The 22,404-nt window shown below is 43.9% G+C and overlaps 1 protein-coding gene across 1 annotated transcript in view; it reads right to left on the minus strand.

The window, feature by feature from the left end:
• The window catches only part of LOC126424641 (uncharacterized), a 45,759-nt gene that overhangs the window by 15,429 nt on the left and 7,926 nt on the right, over nt 1-22,404 (minus strand). The window lies entirely within an intron of this gene.

The raw sequence follows: 22,404 nt of genomic DNA on the forward strand, positions 1-22,404 counted from the left end.
GAAATTTAACCGACAGGAAGAAAATGCTGTCTTATGCAAATGATTAGCTTTTGAGAGCATTCACACAAAGTTGGCGCCGGTGGCGACACCTACAACGGGCTGACATGAGGAAAGTTTCCAACCGATATCTCATACACAAACAGCAGTGGTTGCCTGGTGAAACGTTGTTGTGATGCCTCATGTAACGAGGAGAAATGCGTACCATCACGTTTCCTACTTTGATAAAGGTCGGATTGTAGCGTATCGCGATTGCGGTTTATCATATCGCGACATTGCTGCTCGCGTTGGTCGAGATCCAATGACAGTTAGCGGAATATGGAATCGGTGGGTTCAGGAGGGTAATACGGAACGCCGTGCTGGATCCCAACGGCCTCGTATGAGTCGAGATGACAGGCATCTTGTCCGCATGGCTGTAACGGATCGTGCAGCCACGTCTCGATCCCTGAGTCAACAGATGGGGAGTTTGCAAGACAACAACCATCTGCACGAACAGTTCGACGACGTTTGCAGCAGCATGGGCTATCAGCTCGGAGACCATGGCTGCGGTTACCCTTGACGCTGCATCACAGACAGGAACGCCTACGATGATGTACTCAACGACGAACCTGGGTGCACCAATGGCAAAACGTCATTTTCGTGGATGAGTCCCGGTTCTGTTTACAGCATCATGATGGTCGCATCCGTGTTTGGCGACATCGCGGTGAACGCACATTGGAAGCGTGTATTCGTCATTGCCATACTGGCGTATCACAAGGTGTGATGGTATGGGGTGCCATTGGTTACACGTCTCGGTCACCTCTTGTTCGCACTGACGGCACATTGAACAGTGGACGTTACATTTCAGATGTGTTACGACCCGTGCCTCTACTCTACATTCGATCCATGCGAAACCCTAAGTTTCAGCAGGATAATGCAGGACCGCATGTTGCAGGTCCTGTACGGGCCTTTCTGGATACATAAAATGTTCGACTGCTGCCCTGGCCAGCACATTTTCCAGATCTCTTACCAACTGAAAACGACTGGTCAATGGTGGCCGAGCAACTGGCTCGTCACAATACGCCAGTCACTACTCTTGATGAACTGTGGTATTGTGTTGAAGCTGCATGGGCAGCTGTACCTGTACACACCATCCAAGCTCCGTTTGACTCAATGCCCAGGCGTATCGAGGCCGTTATTACGGCCAGAAGTGGTTGTTCTGGGTACTGATTTCTCAGGATCTATGCACCCAAACTGCGTGAAAATGTAATCACATGTCAGTTCTACCATAATATATTTGTCCAATGAATACCCGTTTATCATCTGCATTTCTTCTAGGTGTAGCAATTTTAATGGCCGGTAGTGTAGATAGAAACAATCTGAGCATTGCTGTAAGCGGAAGTAAAATTTCTGCATCTTCATCTACATTTATACTCCGCAAGCCACCCAACGGTGTGTGGCGGAGAGCACTTTACGTGCCACTGTCTTTACCTCCTGTAAGTAGGTTGTTTAGGTTTCTATGTTGGTAACATCACGTGACCATCAATCCTGATGTTAAGTTTCTCGCTGTTCTCGTTTCTACTACTTCTCATTACCTTCGTCTTTCTCCGATTTACTCTCAAACCATACTGTGTACCCATTAGACTGTTCATTCCGTTCAGCAGATCATTTAATTCTTCTTCACTTTCACTCAGGATAGCAATGTCATCAGCGAATCGTATGATTGATATCCTTTCACCTTGTATTTTAATTCCACTCCTGAACCTTTCCTTTATTTCCATCATTGCTTCCTCGATGTACAGATTGAAGAGTAGGGGCGAAAGGCTACAGCCTTGTCTTACACCCTTCTTAATACGAGCACTTCGTTCTTGATCGTCCACTCTTATTATTCCCTCTTGGTTGTTGTACATATTGTATATGACCCGTCTCTCCCTATAGCTTACCCCTACTTTTCGGAACTGTGTGGATGATGCTTTTCCGAAAGTCAGATGGTATATCGCCAGACTCATATATTCTACACACCAACGTGAGTAGTCGTTTTGTTGCCACTTCCCCCAATGATTTTAGAAATTCTGATGGAAAGTTATCTATCCCTTCTGCCTTATTTGACCGTAAGTCCTCCAAAGCTCCTTTAAATTCCGATTCTAATACTGGATCCCCTATCTCTTCTAAATCGACTCCTGTTTCTTCTTCTATCACATCAGACAAATCTTCACCCTCATAGAGGCTTTCAATGTATTCCTTCCACCTATCTGCTCTCTTCTCTGCATTTAACAGTGGAATTCCCGTTGCACTCTTAATGTTCCCACCGCTGCTTTTAATGTCACCAAAGGTTGTTTCGACTTTCCTGTATGCTGAGTCTGTCCTTCCGACAATCATATGTTTTTCGATGTCTTCACATTTTTCCTGCAGCCGTTTCGTCTTAGCTTCCCTGCACTTCCTATTTATTTCATTCCTCAGCGACTTGTATTTCTGTGTTCCTGATTTTCCCGGAACATGTTTGTACCTCTTCCGTTCATCAATCAACTGAAGTATTTCTTCTGTTACCCATGGTTTCTTCGCAGCTACCTTCTTTGTACCTATATTTTCCTTTCCAAATTCTATGATGGCCCTTTTTAGAGACGTCTAGTCCTCTTCAACTGTACTGCCTAATGCGCTATTCCTTATTGCTGTATCTATAGCGTCAGAGAACTTCAAACGTATCTCGTCATTCCTTAGTACTTCCGTATCCCACTTCTTTGCGTATTGATTCTTCCTGACTAATGTCTTGAACTTCAGCCTACTCTTCATCACTACTATATTGTGATCTGAGTCTATATCTGCTCCTGGATACGCCTTACAATCCAGTATCTGATTTCGGAATCTCTGTCTGACCATGATGTAATCTAATTGAAATCTTCCCGTATCTCCCGGCCTTTTCCAAGTATACCTCCTCCTCTTGTGATTCTTGAACAGGGTATTCGCTATTACTAGCTGAAACTTGTGACAGAACTCAATTAGTCTTTCTCCTCTTTCATTCCTTGTCCCAAGCCCATATTCTCCTGTAACCTTTTCTTCTACTCCTTCCCCTACAACTGCATTCCAGTCGCCCATGACTATTACATTTTCGTCCCCCTTTACATACTGCATTACCCTTTCAATATCCTCATACACTTTCTCTATCTGTTCATCTTCAGTTTGCGACGTCGGCATGTTAACCTGAACTATCGTTGTCGGTGTTGGTCTGCTGTCGATTCTGATTAGAACAACCCGGTCACTGAACTGTTCACAGTAACACACCCTCTTCCCTACCATCCTATTCATAACGAATCCTACACCTGTTATACCATTTTCTGTTGCTGTTGATATTACCCGATACTCATCTGACCAGAAATCTTTGTCATCCTTCCACTTCACTTCACTGACCCCTGCTACATCTAGATTGAGCCTTTGCATTTCCCTTTTCAGATTTTCTAGTTTCCCTACCACGTTCAAGCTTCTGACATTCCACGCCCCGACTCGTGGAACGTTATCCTTTCGTTGATTGTTCAATCTTTTTTTCATGGTAACCTCCCCCTTGGCAGTCCCCTCCCGGAGATCCGAATGGGGGACTATTCCGGAATCTTTTGCCAATGCAGAGATCATCATGACACTTTTTCAATTACAGGCCACATGTCCTGTAGATACACGTTACGTGTCTTTAATGCAGTGGTTTCCATTGCCTTCTGCATCCTCATGTCGTTGATCATTGCTGATTCTTCCGCCTTTAGGGGCAATTTCCCACCCCTAGGACAAGAGAGTGCCCCGAACCTCTGTCCGCTCCTCCGCCCTCTTTGACAAGGCCGTTGGCAGAATGAGGCTGACTTCTTATGCCGGAAGTCTTTGGCCGCCAATGCTGATTATTTATCAAAATTTAGGCAGTGGCGAGGATCGAAGACGTTTTGATTGTGAATCAAGGACGCTACCCCTAGACCACGGGTACGTAGTCACGAAGTCAATGAAGTTAAGGAATTCTGCTATCTAGGCAGTAAAATAACCAACGACGGACGGAGCAAGGAGGACATCAAAAGCAGACTCGCTATGGCAAAAAAGACATTTCTGGCCAAGAGAAGTCTACTAATATCAAATACCGGCCTTAATTTGAGGAAGAAATTTCTGAGGATGTACGTCTGGAGTATAACATTGTATGGTAGTGAAACATGGACTGTCGGAAAACCGGAACAGAAGAGAATCGAAGCATTTGAGATGTGGTGCTATGGACGAATGTTGAAAATCACGTAGCGCTCTGTATGAAAATCACTGACTGTGCTGTGTGCAGTCTGTGCCTGGTTTGCATTGTTGGAATTTGCTATTGTAGTATTGGACAGTTGGCTGTTAACATCGCGTAGCGTTGCGCAGTTGGAGGTGAGCCGCCAGCAATGGTGGATGTGGGGAGAGAGATGGCAGAATTTTAAGAGCGGACGATCTGGACGTGTGTCCGGCAAAAAGAGTAAATTTGTAATACTGGATATCATGAACTGATATATATATATATATATATATATATATATATATATATATATATATATATATTACGACTTTTGAACAGTATTAAGGTAAATACATTGTTTGTTCTCTATCAAAATCTTTCATTTGCTAACTATGCCTATCAGTAGTTAGTGCCTTCAGTAGTTAGAATCTTATTTACCTGGCAGTAGTGGCGCTCTCTGTATTGCAGTAGTTCGAGTAACGAAGATTTGTGTGAGGTAAGTGATTCGTGAGAGGTATAGATTAATGTTAGTCAGGGGCATTCTTTTGTATGCATTATTGAAAGTGAGACTGCGTTGCGCTAAGAATATTGTGTGTCAGTTTAGTGTTAATCAGAATAAGCAAAGAGACAAATGTCTGAGTACGTTCAGTTCTGCTCAGCTGTTTGAAAATCAAATAACGTAGAGGTTTATCAGCACAGTAATTCATTAATTTTTCTAAGGGAACGTTTCATACTCCCTTTCTTGTTCAGGTCGCGTATGGTTCGCGGGAAGAATGACTGCCAGAAAGCCTCCGTGCGTGCTCGAATCTCTCTAATTTTACATTCGTGATCTCCTCGGGAGGTATAACTAGGGGGAAGCAATATATTCGATGCCTTATCCAGAAACGCACCCTTCCGAAAACCTGGACAACAAGCTGCACCGCGATGAGAGCGCCTCTCTTGCAGAGTCTGCCACTTGAGTTTGCTAAACATCTCCGTAACGCTATCACGGTTACCAAATAACCCTGTGACGAAACGCGCCGCTCTTCTTTGGATCTTCTCTATCTCCTCCGTCAACCCGATCTGGTACGGATCCCACACTGATGAGCAATACTCAAGTATAGGTCGAACGAGTGTTTTGTAAGCCACCTCCTTTGTTGATGGACTACATTTTCTAAGGACTCTCCCAATGAATCTCAACCTGGTACCCGCTTTACCAACAATTAATTTTATATGATCGTTCTACTTCAAATCGTTCCGCACGCATACTCCCAGATATTTTACAGACGCAACTGCTGCCAGTGTTTGTTCCACTATCATATAATCATACAATAAAGGATCCTTCTTTCTATGTATTCGCAATACATTACATTTGTCTATGTTAAGGGTCAGTTTCCACCCCCTGCACCAAGTGCGTATCCGCTGCAGATCTTCCTGCATTTCGCTGCAATTTTCTAATGCTGTAACTTCTCTGTATACTACAGCATCATCCGCGAATAACCACATGGAACTTCCGGCAGTATCTACTAGGTTCAAATGGCTCTGAGCACTATGCCGCTTAACTTCTGAGGTCATCAGTCGCCTAGAACTTAGAACTAATTAAACCTAACTAACCTAAGAACATCACACACATCCATGCCCGAGACAGGATTCGAACCTGCGACCGTAGCGGTCGCTCGGTTCCAGACTGTAGCGCGTAGAACTGCACGGCCACTCTGACTGGCTCGGTCATTTACATATATTGTGAAAAGCAATGGTCTCATAACACTCCCATATGGCACGCCAGAGGTTACTTTAACGTCTGTAGACGTCTCTTCATTGAGAACAACATGCTGTGTTCTGTTTGCTAAAAACTCTTCAATCCAGACACACAGCTGGTCTGATATTCCATAGGCTCTTACTTTGTTTATCAGGCGACAGTGCGGAACTGCATCGAACGCCTTCCGGAAGTCAAGGAAAATGGCATCTACCTGGGAGCCTGTATCTAATATTTTCTGGGTCTCATGAACAAATAAAGGGAGTTGGGCGTCACACGATCTCTGTTTCCGGAATCTATGTTGATTCCTAGAGTAGATTCTGGGTTTCCAGAAATGACATGATACGGGAGCAAAAAACATGTTCTAAAATTCTACAACAGATCGATGTCAGAGATATAGGTCTATAGTTTTGCGCATCTGCTCGACGACCCTTGTTGAAAACTGGAACTTCCTGTGATCTTTTCCAATCATTTGGAACCTTCCGTTCCTCTAGAGACTTGCGGTACACGGCTGTTAGAAGGGGGGCAAATTCTTTCGCGTACTCTGTGTAGAATCGAATTGGTATCCCGTCAGGTCCAGTGGACTTTCCTCTGTTGAGTGATTTCAGTTGCTTTTCTATTCCATGGACACTTATTTCTATGTCAGCCATTTTTTCGTTCGTGCGAGGATGTAGAGAAGAAACAGCAGTGCGGTCTTCCTCTGTGAAACAGTTTTGGAAAAAGATGTTTAGTATTTCAGCTTTACGCGTGTCATCCTCTGTTTCAATGCCATTATCATCCCAGAGTGTCTGGATATGCTGTTTCGATCCACTTACTGATTTAACGTAAGACCAGAACTTCCTACGATTTTCTGTCAAGTCGGTACATAGAATTTTACTTTCGAATTCACTGAACGCTAACTTTGACATCGTTTAGCTTCTGTTTGTCTGAGAGGTTTTGGCTGCATTTACACTTGGAGTGAAGCTCTCTTTGCTTTCGCAGTAGTTTCCTATGTTGTTGAACCATTGTGGGATTTTTGCCGTCCATCACAGTTTTACTCGGAACGTACCTGTCTAAAACGCATTTTACGATTGCCTTGAACTTTTTCCATAAACACTCAACATTGTCAGTGTCGGAACAGAAATTTTAGTTTTGACCTGTTAGGTAGTCTGGAATCTGCCTTCTATTACTCTTGCTAAACAAATAAACCTTCCTCCCTTTTTTTATACTCCTATTAACTTCCATATTCATGGATGCGACAGCGGCTTTATGATCACTGATTTCCTGTTCTGCACTTACAGAGTCGAAAAGTTCGGGTCTGTTTGTTATCAGTAGGTCCAAGATGTCATCTCCACGAGTCGGTTCTCTGTTTTATTGCTCGAGGTAATTTTCGGATAGTGCACTCAGTATAATGTTACTCGATGCTCTGTCCCTACCACCCGTCCTAAACATCTGAGTGTCCCAGTCTATATCTAGTAAATTGAAATCTCCACCTAAGACTATAACATGCTGAGAAAATTTATGTGAAATGTATTCCAAATTTTCTCTCAGTTGTTCTGCCACTAATGCTGTTGAGTCGGGAGGTCGGTAAAAGGAGCCAACTATTAACCTAGCTCGGTTGTTGAGTGTAACCTCCACCCATAATAATTCACAGGAACTATCCACTTTTACTTCCCTGCAGGATAAACTACTACTAACAGCGACAAACACGCCACCACCGGTTGCATGCAATCTATCGTTTCTAAACACCGTCTGTGCCTTTGTAAAAATTTCGGCTGAGTTTATCTCTGGCTTCAGCCAGCTTTCTGTACCAATAACGATTTCAGCTTCGGTGCTTTCTATCAGCGCTTGAAGTTCCGGTACTTTACCAATGCAGCTTCGACAGTTTACAATTACAATACCGATTGCTGTTTGGCCCCCGCATGTCCTGACTTTGCCCCGCACCCTTTGAGGCTGCTGCCCTTTCTGTACTTGCCCGAGGCCATCTAACCTAAAAAACCGCCCAGTCCACGCCACACAACCCCTGCTACCCGTGTAGCCGCTTGCTGCGTGTAGTGGACTCCTGACCTATCCAACGGAACCCGAAACCCCACCACCCTATGGCGCAAGTCGAGGAATCTGCAGCCCACACGGTCGCAGAACCGTCTCAGCCTCTGATTCAGACCCTCCACCCGGCTCTGTACCAAAGGTCCGCAGTCAGTCCTGTCGACGATGCTGCAGATGGTGAGCTCTGCTTTCATCCCGCTAGCGAGACTGGCAGTCTTCACCAAATCAGATAGCCGCCGGAAGCCAGAGAGGATTTCCTCCGATCCATAGCGACACACATCATTGGTGCCGACATGAGCGACCACCTGCAGATGGGTGCACCCTGTACCCTTCATGGCATCCGGAAGGACCCTTTCCACACCTGGAATGACTCCCCACGGTATGCACACGGAGTGCACATTGGTTTTCTTCCCCTCTCTTGCTGCCATTTCCCTAAGGGGCCCCATTACGCGCCTGACGTTGGAGCTCCCAACTACCAGTAAGCCCACCCTCTGCGACCGCCCGGGTCTTGTAGACTGAGGGGAACCTCTGGAACACGAACAGGACAAGTTTTTAAATAGGCTTAATTTACGAAATCCCTTCTTACAAGTTATTTAGTAGTTAACAGGACCCAAACAAACTCCTTTTTATTAAATTCATTCTAAGCACCATGGGACTTAACATCTGAGGTCATCAGTCCCCTAGACTTAGAACTACTTAAACCTAACTAACCTAAGGCCATCACATCCACGCCCGGGGCAGGATTCGAACCCCTGCGACCGTAGCAGCAGCGCGGTTCTGGACTATTGCGCCTAGAACCGCTCGGCCACAGAGGCGGGCTAAGCTTTAGCAGCTGCTGCTGCATGCTGCAGCGAATTGCTGTAAACCACTTGGAAAAAGACAGTCATCTGAAGAGGTGAGTGCAAAACGTACGGCCAAAACAGAGAAGCTGAGACACCACAACATGTCATGTACTCTAAACCAGTAAATTCTGTTGCACAAGCCAAATTCTGTAGCACTTGTTAATTCTTATTGAAAGACCCAGTCAGATAGCTGCGGTATTCATTGTTATAGGTTCATATGTTCCCGCAGTTTTTCATATTGAAAACCGCAGTCAGATACCTCATCCAAATGTTAGTTTTAAGTTTTTCATGTAATGATCTGTTGAGGGCTTAAATGCCACTGAAACTAACACTCATACAACACGCACACACTGTTACGCAAGTTAGATTGCGATTACTGGTAGCTCGGGTTGCTTTTCGAGTCCATTTTTCACAGACGAACATAGGCTTTATTTGTTGTAGGTACGTTACAATCTTGCACACCTAGGCATATTACTCTGACATTTATGAGGATCTCAGTTTACTGGCGTTGCAATATTCATTTTGCACTGACAAAAAACTGTTAGCGGTTTGTTTTGTCCGTGTTGCAAGTTGCCGAATAAAGAATTAACGACTGTCATAGCTTTGGACTGCTGCACTAAATCTCAATGGCCAGACGACTTGTTTATATTATTTAGTGATGTACACAAACCTTCCTTGTGAATCTATCTATCTATTACTGAAAACTATATTAGAATCCTTACAGTAGTTCCTGAGATTAGCTATAACATAGAGACAGGAAAAAAGCCATACGGTATAATATTAAGTCTATAATTTTGCTACCGCCGTTTTGCAATAGATAGTAGTAGCAGCAATCGGTGGTGTGTCTGGTAAGTGCCATACCGTAAGCTCAGACATTTGTAAAGATAACGCCATCAAAATATTAGTCGATTTTTCATTACTTTATAAAGTGATTCTCGATTGAATATGTCAACTTGCAGGTCCAGTTCTCGTGATTTGCACGAAGTTATAATTTTCTGCTTTAGTATGAAGAAATCTGCGGCTAAAGCTCTTAAAATGCTGGGTAAGGCCTATGGAGAGGCACTTATTAGTGAAAGAACATTCTGAGAATGATTTCAACTCTTCAAGAACGGTGACTTCGACATCGAAGACCTGCATGGCGGTGTAAGAGAGAAGTTTTTCGTAGCTACTCAGACGGAAACTATCATGGGAGATTGTCACTGCAAGCAGCTGTTGCTTCCGAGCCGATCACTGAGACAAACAGCCTAGTACAGTGATAGACACGATAAGATCATTTTTCAGCATGAAAATGCTCGATCCTATGTCGAAAATCGAATCAGAACAGACTTGGAAACGTTGAAGGGGAAAGTCCTACCTCACTCACCGTTTTCTCCCTTTGAGTGGCACCTTTTTCGATTAATGGCGCACTGTCGAGCTGACCAGCATCTCTGGCCATACGAACAAGTGCAAAATTGGATCGATTCGTGGATGTCATCGAAAGATGCCCAGTTCTTCCGCCGTGGTTTTTATATGCTGCCCGAAAGATAGGAGAAAGTAGTCGCCAGCGATAGCCAACACTCTGAATGAAAATTTTTTGTAAGTTTTTCACAATAAAGCTTCGAACTTCGAGGAAAAGCAAAGTTGTAGACCTAATATGTATAGAGATGTTCGTTTGACGTTTACAGTCAGCTGTATTTGTTTTTGCAATTTGTATTTACATTGTGTTATGGGTGTGAAATCTACATAAATCCAAATCCATTTTTAAATATCCATTTGTCTAATCAAACGACTATGACATGCAGCGACAAAATAAAATGACAAATAAATATACTGTTCAATTCTTCTTTACGTGCATGTAGGTAAAGAAGACATTACCAGTCGGTATAATAAAGTCGAGATACAGATGTCTATCACAGACTGGCCGTGCTATCACATAGGTGTGGTTAATTGATGTGGTCGGGTTATGAGACAACTGCTCGAATCTTAATGCCAGTACGTCTATCAGGCATCTAATGTCTTGACTCGCATACCACCTAACACTACCAGTTTGTCAGACAGTCATATGTATGTCGACATCGTCAGGAGAGAGAGATACTTGTAGGTCGGAATGTGTTTTAGACTGTCGCCCTGTGATTGAAGTTTAAAATATTTTCTCGTTTCATTTTGAAACGAGCATTCATTTAATCTGTTCTCCAGTCTTTTTCTGAAAGCACAAACATTGCTCTGGAAAAGTAATATTTTCCAAGTGTGAAAGCTGGCCGTTGTGGCCGAGGGGTTCTAGGCGCTTCAGTCCCGAACCGCGCTGCTGCTACGGTCGCAGGTTCGAATCCTGCCTCTGGAATGGATGTGTGTGATGTCCTTAGGTTAGCTAGGTTTAAGTAGTTCTAAGTCTAGGAGTCTGATGACCTCAGATGATAAGTCCGATAGTGCTTAGGGCATTTGAACCAACTGCGACAACCTGTTAGAAGGTGTACGTAGGAATAAATATTATGTCCTGATTTAAAAGTGTTTGGAACCAAGAAAACAGTCTATGTGTTACATTATTACACTATTACACACCCAAGAACAAGTCAGTGAAATCAAATTAAGAAAGGGTACTATCAACAACCAGTTACGAGTCACGAAGATTCTGAAACAGGAATTGTTGGCAACTAAAGCCAATTTCCACGTCTGAGACAGAGAAAATTGTTGAGACTTTAGAGAAACTCATTTCATTTCCAAATATCCGTTTCAAGGCAGGAGATGGTGCATGACTGGCGAAGCATGATTTAACCATTGACACGTTATGTAATTATTTTTAAAAATATAGATAATTATAGTCACTATAAAATTCTGTAATTGAATAATTAACAATATACTCAAAACAGTTTTAATATATTCTACATATTCTAAATATTTAGAACTCGTGATGTTTACAATCTCTGCACAGAACACAATCACATGTCTCACAACAACAAAAGAGCAGAAGATGGCGGACACTGCTTATGGTGGTCTCTACTGGGTACTTCTTAATATGATTCTAAAATGGGTCACTAGACAGGGAGACCAAACAGCAAACGTCATGTGTTCCTAGGTACACTATCCTCCAGGTACCCTCCCCTATATACATAATCGCAAGTAAAGTGGATTTACGCTGATCAACCAAAACATTATGACCACTGTCAACCTCGAAGTTGGATGCCGCCTGGTGGCTTTGCGAACACGTGTGTGAATTACTAGCCGGCTGCGGTGGCCGAGCGGTTCTAGGCGCTTCAGTCCGGAATCGCGCGACTGCTACGGTCGCTGGTTCGAATCCTGCCTCGGGCATGGATGTGTGCGATGTCCTTCGGTTAGTCAGGTTTAAGTAGTTCTAATTTCTAGGGGACTGATGAACTCAGATGTTAAGTCCCATAGTGCTCAGAGCCATTTGAACCATTTTTTTGTGAATTCCTAAGGGACCAAACAGCTTAGGTCATCGGTCCCTAGACTTAACACACTACTTACACTCTTAAACTAACTTATGCTAAGAACAACACCCACACCCATGCCCGAGGGAGGACCCGAACCTCCGGCGGGAGGGACCGCGCAGTCCGTGACATGACGCCCCTGACCGCGCGGCCACTCTGCGCGGCTGCAAACACGTGACGCGGTAATCAAAGTATGTAAGTGGAGCAGACACGGACGAGGGATCAAACTAGCGAAGATATGAGCAGCAAATGGGAAATCCACTAGATAAGCGACTTTGACACAGGGCAGATTATTATTACTCAGAGCCTGTGAAAGAGGATCTCGAAAACGGCGAAGCTGGTCTAATGTTCACGTGCTACTATCGTGAGAATCTATGGAAAGAGGTAGAAGGACAGTGAACGACTCTTCATAGAACATGGGGGTCAGCAACTTGTCTGTTCTGTAAAATATGACAGGTAGTGATATATGGCATCTCTGCCGAAAGAGCACAATGCTGGTGCACACACAGGTGTTTCGGAGCACACCGTTCATCGTAAATTGTTGAACATGGAGCTCTGCAGCAGACCACCCCTACGTTTTCATACGTTGACCCAACGACATCGTCAGTTACGATTGCATTGGGCACGGGACAATCGGGTTTCGACCGTTTATCAATGGAAATGTGTCGGCTCTTCGGTTGACTCACAGTTTTGCTACTCTAGGTCGATGGTCGTCTCCGCAAACGCCGTCATCGAGGTGAACGGCGGCTCGGACGCAAGCTAGTGGGGGCTGTATTCTATGCTATGGGAGACATTCTCCTGCGCTTGCATGGGACCTGTGGGTAGTAACCGACAACAAGCTGACAGATGCGAACCACCTGGATCCCTTGATGCTTGATGTCTCCCCCGACGGCTGTGTCATCTTTCAGCTGTATAATGGTCCGTGTCTCGGAGCCAGAACCGTGCCACAGTGGTTTGATGTCTCAGCGAACAAATTCGTCCAAAGTAAATCCTATGGAACCCATCTGGGTCGCTGTCGGACGCCATCATCTCATTCGCAGTTCAGCGGCCCGACATTTACGCGAACTACATGACCTGTGCGTAGACATCTAATGCCGCATACCTCCACAAACACACCAATAAACTGTCGGATCGCTGATATACAGAATCAGTGATGTATTATGTTTCAAAGACAGACAAACAAGCTATTAAGCAGGTGTTCATGAAGTTTTGGCTCATCACTGTATACAATATATCCATGTGCTTTTCGATTTGCTCGCTGTATTCTGTAGTCGACTGATTGAACAGACAGAATTACTGCATTATTAAACAAACAATTCAGAACAAGTCAGATCAATAACTTACGAAAAGCTTGTGCTCGCTTTAATACAATGTGCGTGGTTCCTTCACCTGCGTTATTACAAACCTGTACTATTTCTCATTTCATCAACTATCTATGACCTTTAAAGTAACTACATTAGCTCACTGAAAAAATCTGTAGTTATTTGTATCTTTCAGTAGATTAAAAAGTCTCAGATGTTGATAGTGTGGAAAAAACTCTCCGCTTTCCACACTGTCAGTTTCCAAAAACACATGAACGTCTGCAAATGCAATCTAAAGGCCGGCCAGAGTGGCCGAGCGGTTCTAGGCGCTACAGTCTGGATCCGCGCGACCGCTACGGTCGCAGGTTCGAATCCTGCCCTCGGGCATGGATGTGTGTGATGTCCTTAGGTTTAAGTAGTTCTCAGTTCTAGGGGACTGATGACCTCAGAAGTTAAGTCCCATAGTGCTCAGAGCCATTTTTTGCAATCGAAAGTGAGTCCATTACATACAATCAATTTTCTCGAAACTGAAGATACATATAAATATCATCTCAAGTTCAAAGAAAAATTCAGTATGTTATGTACATTTGATACACAACAATGTATGATCTAACATCCACGAAAAGTTATAGCGACCCGCATTTTTCATTGCAAACTACCCGAATTCGCACAGCACCTTAATTAATATAGATGTAATAACTAAGACCACTAACGAAATGATCACCAGTTCGTCGTGAAGCTCAAGAATGAGGTTACGAGACTAAAGACAATCCACTTTTTTGTTTAGCAAGTTGTTTCTTTATAATCGTTTTATAAGATTTACAGTGCAGTCAGCATGTGCACACCTCTGTTTCCTCAATCGATTTGGGCATCTTCGGGAAGATTGAACTGTCCATGATGGATTTGTCACTCAGGTGACATTCAACGATTAAATCACATTCGAAGTTACTGAGGTCTCCCGACTGACCCATTCTGCTGTGACAGTTTTTCTGCCGACAGCACAATACTCCCCATCTCCTTTTATACTGGCGTGTCCGCCTCTCGTGATTTCTAGTACTCAAATCCGCATTACATTCGGGTCTCCGGATAAGTTTGATCACATAATGTATATACCTAGTGGTTGTCCCTGGGTTGTTTACTTGTTAACATCAATACTGGAATCCGACTGGCGCTTCAATCTGGAACCGCGCGACCGCTACGGTCGCAGGTTCCAATCCTGTCTCGGGCATGGATGTGTGTGATGTCCTTAGTTAGGTTTAAGTAGTTCTGAGTTGTAGGGGACTGATGACCTCAGATGTTAAGTCCCTTAGTGCTCAGAGCCATTTGAACCATCAATACTGGAACTAATGCTATACTGTGTTCTTGTTGGGAATGTTCCTATACCACATTTTTGGTCTTTTAGCCTAAACGACTGTGCAGCTGTAGTCTTGTCATAGTGTGTGTGCGTGTGTGTGTTCGATTTTTGAGATCTACCTTATGTTTCAATCACCTCCCTTCCGATACATTGAGTGTGCTTGTGTTTGAGTGAATAGTACAGAATAACTCACACAGACAAGTGACTGTCTGGTAAACGATTGTTTTGTATTGTACATGGGTTGTCAAAAAGGACTCTACAACTTTGGAATGACATAGAAATTTATTGAGATAACTACAGAACCAGTAGAGGTGTCATTTTACAGCAAACAGCATCAGGTTTGACTCACGTAGTGAAACAGTACCACAATCAGCCACCAGGAGCGCCAGCGTACTGCACAACTAAAATGGCTACTTTCACTGGTTAGAAGAGTGCTCGCTGTGTGTTTTGATTTCATGGAACGAACTCTGCAACAACTGTTCGGCGTACATGTCGAACCGAATACGCTACAGAACCTCCAAGCTGGCATATAATGTACTCTTGGCGCAAGGTCTTTCTGGTGACTTATTGTTCACTGCAAATTGAAAGTGAACGGCCTTTTCTTCTTCATGGAAAGAACTGTCACTGGTATTGTGCAGATGCATATGCGTGAAACCTTTTAATTCCACAGATCGATGGAGATGACCGAGCTCGGATGGTTTGTATTGTATTGTATTGTACTGTATGTTAACCGGCGGCCTAGAAACGACGGAGAGGCTCCGTCCCACTGCAGCCGCAGTGGTCCACAACCCCATGACGACTACCGCAGTCCACTTCACCCCTCCGCCGTCCTACACCCAACCACTCTTTCAGGGTTACTGTGCGGTTCGGCCCCCGGTGGTCCCCCCAGGGAACGTCTCACACCAGACGAGTGTAGCCCCTATGTTTGAGTGGTAATGGTGGTGTACGCGTACGTGGAGAACTTGTTTGCGCAGCAATCGCCGACATAGTGTAGCTGAGGCGGAATAAGGGGAACCAGCCCGCATTCGCCGAGGTAGATGGAAAAGCGCCTAAAAACCATCCACAGGCTGGCCGGCTCACCGGACCTCGACACAAGTCCGCCAGGCGGATTCCTGCCGGGGAGCGGGCGCTCCTTCCCAATCTGGAAAGCCGTGCGTTAGACCGCACGGCTAACCGGGCGGGATGGGATGGTTTACTGTCAGCAAGACGGTTGCACGACCCCATTTTCTCGAGAACTTCGAGGTTTCCTCGATAATCGCTTCACAGGTCGGTGCATTGTCTGTGAAGAGCCAATCGCATGGCCACCTCGCTCCCCAGACTCGACACCAGTGGATTTTTTCCTCTGGGGTTTCATCTAAGACAGCAGGTATGTTCCTCACCAACAAAAGAATTTAGCCGACCTGAAAAAATCTAATTTACTCTGCGGCTGCACAAGTTATACCCGATCTGCTGCAACGAGTTTGCGAATAAACTGATCACCGGTGGGTTGTTTGGCGATTCACATATTGTAGTCAAATAGGGCACTTGACGCTTGTATGTGAAACTTGAGACTGTTTGCCACAAAATGACACATCTACCAATTCTATAAGTTATCTCGAAAAATTTCTGTATCATTCCAAAGCTGTAAAGTCCTTTTTGGCTCACCCAATATTTTCTCCCCCAGCGGATAAGATGCTGCAGGCCAGGCTCGATCTGCGAGTACCAAACCAGTAGCTGTAGGTGGCAGGTGTGACGATTGCGAGACGTCAGAAGAGACATTCTAAGGGAACAGAAAGTACTTCGAGACACGTTTCGTTAAGGACGTCGCTTCTTTAAACTATAATATAGTGTATATTCATAGTCGGGTTTATTTTATGAATGTTGTTAACCTCACATCTGTTATCAAAGCCATACCAGCTTTGAACTGTTAGCTAATTAATACCACACCTCCGATACTCTATAGAATCCATCTCATATGTGTAAAAAAGCTTCAGACCTCTGATTATTTAAGGAATGAGTTACTGCGTTAAATATTCGACGTTAAGAAAGTAAGCGGGAGAAAGTTTGGAGTAGGTTTGGGACTATGTTTGAAGTTTGCTGGAAGGCAGTAAGTGCTCTTATTGTCAAACACTGGGTGAGTGTAGCCCGGGTAATTAGAGCTCCGTTTTAATCAAAAGCTGATCTTTTTCGCTTCGCACTGTCTCTGACGCTTTATATCCTGACCTATCTGCTCTACAGGGATGTAATTTAGCACGTACAGGCAGTGGACAAAAATATGGGAACATCAATAAACATAGAACATTACATCTACATCTGCATGATTAATCTCCAATTCACAATTAAGTACCTGGCAGAGGGTTCATCGAACCACATTCAAGCTATTTTTTCACCAATACACTCTCCAACAGATGCGGGGAAAAAAGAATACTTAAATCCGTAGAAATGTTGGAACACGTGAGGCAATACTGACCCTACGACTTATTTTAGAAGCTAGATTAAGAAAAGGCAAACCTACGTTTCTAGCATTTGTAGACTTAGAGAAAGCTTTTGACAATGTTGACTGGAATACTCTCTTTCAAATTCTGAAGGTGGCAGGGGTAAAACACAGGAAGCGAAAGGCTATTTACAAATTGTACAGAAACCAGATGGCAGTTATAAGAGTCGAGGGGCATGAAAGGGAAGCAGTGGTTGGGAAGGGAGTGAGACAGGGTTGTAGCCTCTCTCCAATGTTATTCAATCTGTATATTGAGCAAGCAGTAAAGGATACAAAAGAAAAATTCGGAGTAGGTATTAAAATCCATGGAGAAGAAATAAAAACTTTGAGGTTTACCGATGACATTGTAATTGTATAAGAGACAGCAAAGAACTTGGAAGAGCAGTTGAACGGAATGGACAGTGTCTTGAAAGGAGGATATAAGATGAACATCAACAAAAGCAAAACGAGGATAATGGAATGTAGTCTAATTAAGTCGGGTGATGCTGAGGGAATTAAATAGGGGAAATGAGACACTTAAAGTAGTAAAGGAGTTTTGCTATTTGGGGAGCAAAATAACTGATGATGTTCGAAGTAGAGAGGATATAAAATGTAGACCGGCAATGGCAAGGAAAGCGTTTCAGAAGAAGAGAAATTTGTTAACATCGAGTATAGATGTAAGTGTCAGGAAGTCATTTCTGAAAGTATTTGTATGGAGTTTAGCCATGTATGGAAGTGAAACATGGACGGTAAATAGTTTGGACGAGATGAGAATAGAAGCTTTCGAAATGTGGTGCTACAAAAGAATGCTGAAGATTAGATGGGTAGATCATATAACTAATGAGGAGGTATTGAATAGGATTGGGGACAAGAGATGTTTGTGACACAACTTGAGTAGAAGAAGGGATCGGTTGGTATGACATGTTCTGATGCATCAAGGGATCACCAATTTAGTATTGGAGGGAAGCGTAGAGGGTAAAAATCGTAGAGGGAGACCAAGAGATGAATACACTAAACAGATTCAGAAGGATGTAGGTTGCAGTAGGTACTGGGAGATGAAGAAGCTTGCACAGGATAGAGTAGCATGGAGAGCTGCATCAAACCAGTCTCAGGACTGAAGACCACAACAACAACAACAACAACGAGAAGATCCTACCGCAACGCCAAACGCCTTTGTTTTAATGGCTGTTATCGAACCCGCTTGTCATATTCGTGGCACTCTCTCCTCTGTTTCGCTATAAAGCAAAACGAGCTGCCCTTCTTTTAACTTTTTCGACGTCCTCAGTCAGTTCTATCTGATGCGCATCCCATACCCTTCAACCGTACTCCGAAAGAGGACGGGCTAGAATTATGTTTGCTGTCTCTTTGGAAGCCCTCTTGCATCTTCTAAGTGTTCTACCAATAAATCGCTGTCTTTGACTTGCTTTCCCCACAACATTATCTATGTATTCTTTCCAATTTAAATGGTTTGTGACTGCAATCCCTACTTGGATTCACACCCTTTAGATTTGTGTGTTTTATAGTGTAAACGTCCACCCCCGGTAGCTGAGTGGTCAGTGCGACAGAATGTCAATCGCAATGGCCCGGGGTCGATTCCCGTCTGGGTCGGAGATTTTCCCCGCTCAGGGACTGGGTTTTGTGTTGTCCTAATCATCATCATTTCACCCCCATCGACGCGCAAGTCGCCGAAGTGGCATCAAATCGAAAGACTTGCATCCGGCGAACGGTCTACCCGACGGGAGGCCCTAGTCACACGACATTTTTATTACTATCGTGTAAACGAAATTTAACGGATTCCTTTTAGTATTCACGTGGATGACTTCACACTTTTCATTGTTTAAAGTTAACTGCTACTTTATGCAATGCACAGATATCTTGTCTAAGTCATTTTGAAATTTGTTTTGATCATCTGATGAGTTTGCAAGACTATAAATGACAGCATCATCTGCAGGCAATCTACGAGGGCTGCTCAGATCGCATTCTAAATCGTCCACACAGCTCAGGAACGACAGGGGGCCGGTAACACCTATCTGGCGAACGCTAGACATCACTTCCAGTTTATTCGATGACTTTCCTTCAGTTATTACGAACTGTGACTTTTCCGACAGGAAATCACATATCGAGTCGTACAACCAAGGCGGTATTCCGTAGGAACGGAACCTGACTAGAAGTCGCTTGTGAGGAACGATGTCAGAAGCTTTCTAGAAGTCTAAAATTATGGAACCCATTCGACATCCCCAGTCGGTAGCACTCAGCACTTCGCGAGAATAAAGAGCTAGTTGTGTTTCACAAGAACGTTATTTTCTGAATTCGACCTAGCGAGGTGGCGCAGTGGTTTGCACACTGGACTCGCATTCGGGAGGACGACGGTTCAATCCCGTCTCCAACCATCCTGATTTTGGTTTTCCGTGATTTCCCTAAATCGTTTCAGGCAAATGCCGGGATGGTTCCTTTGAAAAGGGCACGGCCGATTTCCTTCCCCACCCTTCCCTCACCCGAGCTTGCGCTCCGTCTCTAATGACCTCGTTGTCGGCGGGACGTTAAAAAACACTAACCACCACCACCACCTGAATTCGTGTTGGCTATTTGTCAGTAAATGAGTTTGGCTCTAACAAGGGGAGGCCGCCAATTGTGAAATTCAGATTCGATTCATACTGCGCATAAAAAAAGCTCATGGCCAGAGGTGTACTGTGGCAAAGCACCAAGATGCACTTCTCAGGCGTTGTCGAGAAAATCGACAGTTGAAAGAAACCGTTGCCGTGAAATACTCTCTACGATTAATAATTTTCTACAGCGTCGTGGCGCAGCGGTAAACGCTCGGGTTCGTAATCCGAAGATCGCCGGATCGAATCTCGCGCCATGCAATTTCTTTTTATTATTAGTTTTTTGTAATTCAAATATATATAAACTATTAATGAATTGCTTACGCATGTTGGTGAAGGCTGATCGCTCTCCAATTGTACCGCCTCCATTTTTCCGTTTTTTTAACAGGGTGTACCAAAGCTCTCCCGTCCGCACTGATTTTCGACGATGCTATAAGTTGCGCTAGGCACCGCATCTACCTTCTTTCGAAGTTAGCAGGCAACTACGCTGTTATGCGGCGGCTCGTTTCGGCCCATTCAACGTCTGTCCTTCAAGTGTAACGAGCGAGTAACGGAGTTTATATTTCATACATGGCGCAGCAAATTTGTGTTCGTGGGGTCTCTATTCTAATTCGAACGTTTGACTTACGCTACACGTATTCGTTTCGGAATACCGTTTCTACGTCTTCCGTTAACTATACGTGGTTAACATTATGAAGACAATTAATAACATTTGTGAAATAGAACTTTGTTTGCGGAAAACATAATGATGTTCGAAGTCGCCAGTTTTTGCACGACAAACGACTTTCAACAACTTATTATATTCATAATTGTTGCAACTGATGGCCGGGAATTATATATATATATATATATATATATATATATATATATATATATATATATATATATATTTGAATTACAAAAAACAAATACAAAAAAAGGATTGCATGGCGCGAGATTCGATGCGGCGACCTTCGGATTACGAACCCGAGAGCTTACCGCTGCGCCACAATGCTGTAGAAAATTATAAATCGTAGGGAATATTTCACGGCAACGGTTTCTTTTAACTGTCGATTTTCTCGACAACGGCTGAAAAGTGCATCTTGGTGCTTTGCCACATTACACCTCTGGCCATGAGTTTTTATTATGTGCAGTATGAATCGAATCTGAATTTCACAATTGGCGGCCTCCCCTTGTAAGCACTATGGGACTTCACATCTGAGGTCATGAGTCCCCTAGACTTAGAACTAGTTAAAGCTATCTAACCTAAGGACATCACACACATCCATGCCCGAGGCAGGATTCGAACCTGCCACCGTAGCAGCAGCGCGGTTCTGGACTGAAGCGCCTAGTTTTCTCCGAGGTAATTCGTGTTGTTTGAACGCAGTATATATTTCAAAATACAGTCGCAAATTGATGTTCGTGGTATGGCTCTCAATTCAACGGATTGATCCTGTTGCCTTGCTTGAGTACTGGTGTGGCATGTGCAACATGCCTTTACGTCTCGATCTTTCGACGAGTGAGCGGTTGTATCTGATTTAAGTGCTCAGCTAAATGCATCAGCATACTCTGAAAGGAACCTGTCTGGTATAGTATGTGGACTAGAGGTCTCGCCTTTATTGATTTAAGCTGCTTCGCTACACCGAGCGTATCAACTTCTAAATTAGTGGTGTTGGCAGTTATTCTTGATTCGAAGTCTGAGATATTTACTTCTCCTTCCTCAGATGTTCAAATGTATGTGAAATCTTATGGGACTTAACTGCTAAGGTTATCGTCCCTGAGCTTACACACTACTGAACCTAAATTATCCTAAGGACAAACAAACACACCCATGCCCGAGGGAGGACTCGAACCTCCGCCGGGACCAGCCGCACTGTCCATGACTGCAGCGCCTCAGACCGCTCGGCTAATCCCACGCGACTCGCCTTCCTCAGTAAAGGGATTTCGGAACATCGCGTTTACCAACCATGTCTAATTACGCAGCAGGAAAACCGTTTGCGTTCAAAATGGCTTTTAGTCGTTTCGGAATTGGTAAATACAGGACCTGTCTGGTTTCAAGGGAATGTTATTGTGGTGTGTGTACTGTAAGACCTTCGGTACACACACCATCAGATAATTTGACGTGTCGCTCTAACGAAGTAGGCGAGTGTCAGCAATATGTCTCGTGGTCTTATCGTGGCGCGTTTATCTTTTGCTGTTAGGTCAGACGATAGAAAGGCCACGCGCACACTTAGAGTAGCAGATTGACGGTGACCAACTTTAAACAGAACTTGAGTAGTTTTCACACACATTTATTAAAATAATAACAAGCACAAAAATTACTTAACTTGGTTCTGGAGGCTATTTACAATTGATAATCTGGTGTTTCTTTGGTATTGGTACGTTAATCTTATTCTCACATATATCTCTGATACTTGACAAAAGTGTCTATACATTTATCTTCATGGCTATGTATAGGAATATGGTAATCTTATTAGGCGCAGA

Source organism: Schistocerca serialis, chromosome 10 (assembly GCF_023864345.2).
Source record: "Schistocerca serialis cubense isolate TAMUIC-IGC-003099 chromosome 10, iqSchSeri2.2, whole genome shotgun sequence".
Taxonomy (NCBI): domain Eukaryota; kingdom Metazoa; phylum Arthropoda; class Insecta; order Orthoptera; family Acrididae; genus Schistocerca; species Schistocerca serialis.